Source organism: Urocampus carinirostris, chromosome 1 (genome assembly GCF_059441175.1).
Source record: "Urocampus carinirostris isolate Australia breed hairy pipefish chromosome 1, RoL_Ucar_1.0, whole genome shotgun sequence".
Taxonomy (NCBI): domain Eukaryota; kingdom Metazoa; phylum Chordata; class Actinopteri; order Syngnathiformes; family Syngnathidae; genus Urocampus; species Urocampus carinirostris.
Genome location: NC_142349.1, coordinates 72,478,427 through 72,484,426, shown reverse-complemented (window position 1 = coordinate 72,484,426; position 6,000 = coordinate 72,478,427). Strand labels below are relative to the sequence as shown.

Sequence of the window (6,000 nt, the reverse complement as noted above, 5' to 3'; positions counted from 1 at the left end):
TTCCCGGCTTCGACCTGTTTTTTGATCTTGAACACCCTACTCTCCTCTCCCGGCTACTGACCTGTTTTTTCCGCTCCCGACACCGCCATTGCTTGCCTCGGAAGTCCCACTTCCGCGTTCAGAGCGACCCGCTTCCCGCGCCCAGCGATCACCGGATCGTGGGTGCAACCCTTTCCATTCTTCCAATAAAACTGAGAGAAACGTAATGCAAGTGGGTCCTGTCTCCGTTCTGGTCCTGACACCGATGAGAATCAGGCCTAAAACTGTTTACATCTCCTCATGAGCTGAAATTAATTTCTCTTATTGTGTGATTCATTCAGAAATATAAGGTGATAGATCACTAAATAGAGCAGGCTTAATGGAAAACTTTAAATTAGGGTTTGGGGAACTTTTTGACCCAAAAAGCCATAAAAGCAAACATATTTTTTCTTGTGAGAGAGTCACACTTTATATTTTATGACAAAATTCAACAAAACTGCCAAACCCGCTCTCCAGACTTAAGCTAATTTGATTTCACTGAGGGACGTTTGATGATCGGATTAAATCGAGGAAATATTAAAAATGCCAGAGCCTTTGTCCCATTTAAATATACGTAAAATTGGTTTCCCTCCCGCAGTTACTTTACATTGTTGAGGCTTATTTTGGCCGCCATTTTTGTCCTAAATCAGTATATATGATATATATATATATATATATATATATATATATATATATATATATATATATGTGATTTTCTATCTTTATCTATATCCATCTATCTATTTCCCTTTATCTCTATCTATCTTAGTATCTCTCTATCTATCTATGTATATATATATATATATATATATATCTATCTTTATCTCTATCCATCTATCTATCTTTATCTCTATCCATCCATCTGTCTATCTTTATCTCTATCCATCTATCTATCCATCTTTATCTCTATCCATCAATGTATATCTATCTTTATCTCTATCCATCTATCTATCTTTATCTCTATCCATCTATCTATATCTCCCTTTATCTCTATCCATCTATCTATATCTCCCTTTATCTCTATCCATCTATCTATCTTTATCTCTATCCATCTATCTATCAACCTTTATCTCTATCCATCTATCTATCTCCCTTTATCTCTATCTCTCTATATATCTATCGATCTATCTATCTTTATCTCTATCCATCTATCTATCTATCTTTATCTCTATCCATCTATCTATCTATCTTTGTATCTATCTTTGTATCTATCGATCTATTGATCGATCTATCTTTATCTCTATCCATCTATCTATCTTTATCTCTATCCATCTATCTATCTTTATCTCTATCCATCTATCTATCTTTATCTCTATCCATCTATATCTCCCTTTATCTCTATCTATCGATCTATCGATCGATCTATCGATTTATCCATCTTTATCTCTACCCATCTATCTATCCATCTTTATCTCTACCCATATATCTATCCATCTATCTCCCTTTATCTCTATGTATGTATCTATCTATCTATCTATCTATATATGGTATCTATATATGGTATCTATTTATCTAAAATAATGACACAAAATAATAATAATAATAAAAAAAACCAGCAAGAATAATTTTGATGGCGGACGATGAGTTCGTGTTAAATAAATACAAATTTCCCACGTATTTTGGCCACTTTGAGTGTTCGTATTTTGCCTCCTTTTGTCTTCTAGCACTCGTCTTTGGTGGTAAGACAAAACACAACGACACAAAAAAAATATACCCTGTCCCTTTTTTCATATTGAGGCAGGGGCCTCCAACTATCATCCCGGGGGCCGCATTTGGCCCCCGTGCCGCGAGAATGGGACCCCTGGTTTATAGTCTTTATCTTCAGCGGTTATTATTTTGGGGGGGGGTGATGTTAAGCTGGTGGTCCAGACTGACGTCCTAATTGAATTCACAGCCCCCGGCTCAACCTTTAAAGGTTTCTATCGGATTATTGTCATATAAAGACACCCCCCCTCGCACCCTCTCTGGTCCCCCTCCTTTTTATTCCTCCCTCCCGTGCAGACTACCCTCCCCCTCCCCTTCTTCCTCCTCTAGCCAGCCTCCCCCCTTTCCAACGGGGGCGCCTCGTCCGTCTGCTGCCCGTCATCCGTCTTTGTTCGCCAGCGTCGCCGCTCAACCAGCACCCCGAAGGTGCCCGAGCGTCTCGTGCCCGTCACGCCCCCTCACCACCTATCCACCGCGCCATCCGTCCCCCAGCCCCCCACTCACGCCTCCCCCGGCCGGAAGATGAAGCGCCCGTCCCCGACCGCTCGCTGAAGTCCGCCTTCTTTAGTGCCGCTTCGTCCAGCTGACAAATCTTCTCGTTTTTTCGTCCTCTGCAGAATTTGTGCCGGATCGCATCCTCGCTTTGTCCCCGACCCCGAGGTGAGTGCGGCTGCTGTGTTTTTTGTCCAAAAATGGAAGCCGTTGGTAGCGTGCATGTTGCAGGATGAAAATGGGACGTTATTCCGTAATAAGAGGAGTGATAAGGGAAAGAATTCCCTAGCTGAAGGTTTTTAGGAAATGTATCAAACAGGCATGTCCAAGGTCCATCCCATCGTCACATTTTTACTGGCCTGCTGTCTCTGTCATAAAATTCATGATTTGTGACCTACCAGTAATGTTGACTGCAGTATAAAACATCCATCCATCCATTACCTGCACCTCTTATCCCCAGTAGGGTCGCGGGGGTGCTGGAGCCCATCCCAGCTATCTTGGGGCAGTGGACTGGTTGCCAGCCAATCAGAGGACACACAGGGACAGACAACACACTCGCTCGTTCACACCTAGGGACAATTTGGACCGGCCAATGAACCTGACATGCATGTTTTGGGAATGTGGGAGGAAACCGGAGTGCAAGCACGGGGAGAACATGCAAACTCCACACAGGAGGTTCGATCTCATGACCTCAGAACTGTACCGCACACGCGCTAACCACTGCGTCGCTGTGCTGCCCCAGTATAAAACAAATTTGTAAAAAAAAAAGAAAAAAAAACATTTTTACCAGATGATAGCAGTAGGCCTTTGGCCACCTTAGCTTTCTGTGAATATTTTCTCACACCCCTTTTCCAACATGGAGAATGTAAATAAAAAAAGGAAAGTTGACTATGCGGCTTCCAGGACAAGCGAAAATTGTAGTAGAGTATTTTTTATCTATCTATCTATCTATCTATCTATCTATCTATCTATAAAATTAAAAAATTAAAAAAGGAAAGTTGACTATGCGGCTTCCAGGACAAGCGAAAATTGTAGTATTTTTTTCCACTGGAATCCAAAACAACTGACAAATTGGCCAAATGGGCATCATTAGCTCAGGAGGTAGAGCGCTCCTCTTGGGATCAAGAGATCGTAGGTTCGATTCCTGGCTCCTCTGTTTTACATGTCGAAGTGTCCTTGGGAAAGACACTGAATCCCTAATGCCCCCAATAAGCAGGTCGGCGTCTTGCATGGTTGCATGGCCGCTATTGGTGTCTGAGTGTGTGTGTGAATGGGTAAGTGGGAATCACATTGTAAAGCACTTTGGGAAGTCTTCATTGACTTGAAAAGTGCTATAGAAATGCAGACCCTTTACCATTTACTCTTTTCAAAGAGTATAATATCAAAAGGCACTGCCAGACAAACCATGCTGCCTACAAAAAGCTAACTGGAAACAAACGCTGTGAAAAGGTGAAGCAACCCGAAGCTGTTTTAACAGCACAGCAGAGCTTTTTCACGAGATCCTTACATTCAAATGAAAACACTACAAAGGCGAGCTACGAGGTTGCGACGCTGATCGCCAAGCCTTGCAAACCTTTCACGGAGGGTGAATTTATGAAAAACTGGTCAAAGAATGCCAGGTTGAATAGTCGGCCCTCACACATTTTCAGTTTACCAAATCTGGCCCCTTCCTTTTTCAAAAGCTTGGACACCCCTGGAAAACAATGGTGAATGTTTTGAGCTTGTATGTAGATTTTCATTGAGATCAATTGATGGAAAAGACTTGAAGATGTAGAGGTTTCAAGACCAGAACGGAGACAGGACCCGCTTGCGTCATGCTTCTCTCAGTTTTATTGGGAAGAAAGGAAAGGATTGCAAACACGATCCTGTGATCACCGGTCGCTCTGAACGAGCGATGGCGATGTCGGGAACGGAAAAAACGGGTCAGTAGCCGGGACAGGAGAGCAAAAAACATGGTCAGGATCAAAAAACAGGTCGAAGCCGGGGGACAGACAGGAGCAAAAACAGGTGGGAGCCAGGTTCGAAAAAAGCTTGCCTAGAGTAAACTGAGGTTTACAGACGGACTGACAACAGGTGATCGAAAGGCGTGGGTTTAAATAGGGACAGGGAGCCAATCAGAGGCCGAGGCAGTTGGCGCCAAAGGAGCCGGCACAGGTGACTCAAATCAGTAACTATGACAATAAGAGCGATCCTGTCATTTAGAAAGAAATGTAGAAAACAAATAAATGGTTACAAATATCTGCCATACAAATATATAAAAACTGAGATATCATTTGTTTTTGTATTTATTCTGTCAAGTATTTTGTCCGTCACGGTTGCCATGGCGCCCAATTGGTCCCCGTGGTGTGGCGCCAGGTTCTGTCACGGATGCCATGGCGCCCAATTGGTCCCGCCCATTGACACCAGCTGTCACGCGTTGACAGATTGCTCCCTGACTACTTAAACGCTGTCTTTTGAGTCCCCTTTTGTCGGTCCGTTTGCGAAACTCCTGCTAAACTCTGTTGTGATGTGTCAAGCCCTGTGAATCCCCGTTTTTGCCTGTGTTTTTGCTCTTGTTTTGCCAAGCCATGTGAATCCCCGTTTTTGCCTGTGTTTTTTGCTCTCGTTTTGCCAAACCCTGTTAATCTCCGCTTTGCCTGTGTTTTGTTCCTGTTTCGCTCTCGCCCCGATCTGTTTGATTTTGACCGCTTCTTCGTTCCTATCAATCTACTTCCGCGACCAATGGTCCCCGGATCGAGTGTGTGCTCATTCCGCTTCTCCCGAATAAACTGTGAGTGACGTTACGCGAGTGGGTTCTGCTTCCTGTTCCCTGTCCTGGTATGTGACAACAGGAAAATGTGTATAATCTTTATTGTTGCTCTCATGTTAAAAAAAAAAGATTTGAAGACACACCACAGGGAATGGCGCCCCTACCACCCTAGTGGTTAGGGGTAACGTTACACGAGTGGGTTCTGCTTCCTGTTTCTTGTCCTGGTCCTGACATTGTCATGTTTTTTTTTTCATTTATCTATTAAAGTTTTTATTTCGTAATGTGTTTTAGTATTTTGTCGAGGATTTTGTCATTTATTATCTTGTCATTTGTTTTGTTGTGTATATTTGTTACTGCAAAATGTTATTCGAATGAGGGGGCGGGTGTACTGGCTGAGCTCTTCACCCATTGGTTGAACAGTATCGTAATGATTTAATTCATCACTCATCAACCAATAGGTGAAAACTTTAGGCAACATTTATTTCAACATTTTGTTGTGACAAAATGAATGACAAAATGTATAAATGGCAATAAATGATATATTAAGGCATGTGATTTATGTTTTTATTTCTTTCCATGGCATTCTATGGCAATAAACTGCAATTGCACCTCCACTACACCAGGGCGCAGTGTTGTTCTCAGGCGCAGAGTGTTTTGTTTACATTTAGCCTCCATGTCAGGACCAGAACGGAAAAACGGGCCAGTAGCCGGAACAGGAGAGCAAAAAGGTGGTCGGGGTCGTAAGCGAGTCGTAAGCCAGGAAAGGAGAGTAGACGTGGTCGGGGACAAAAAAGGTCTACATTTATTCCTACAAATGACGGTATCGCTCCTCCATAGAACAGGTGTTCGTGAACTCTATTGTAATCAAGTTCGTCACCTGCACGTGAAGTCCAAGGATGCTTTAAAACCTGCTCATTGACCGCTGCCATTTTGTTGTTCTGCTTAGACACGGGGTGTCTAAACTTATGAGAAAGCTGGCCAGATTTGGTCAGATGAAAATGTGTAAGCCTGGCATTCTTTGACCTGTCTTTGATCAA

At 43.0% G+C, this 6,000-nt stretch overlaps 1 protein-coding gene across 1 annotated transcript in view; it reads left to right on the top strand.

The window, feature by feature from the left end:
• Positions 1-2,067: 2,067 nt before the first annotated feature.
• Positions 2,068-6,000, top strand: part of LOC148376759 (neurocan core protein-like) — a 78,857-nt gene continuing 74,924 nt past the window's right edge. The window contains exon 1 of the mRNA XM_088350408.1: positions 2,068-2,382. The gene's annotated coding sequence lies outside the window, so the exon portion shown is untranslated. The remainder of the gene's footprint in view (positions 2,383-6,000) is intronic.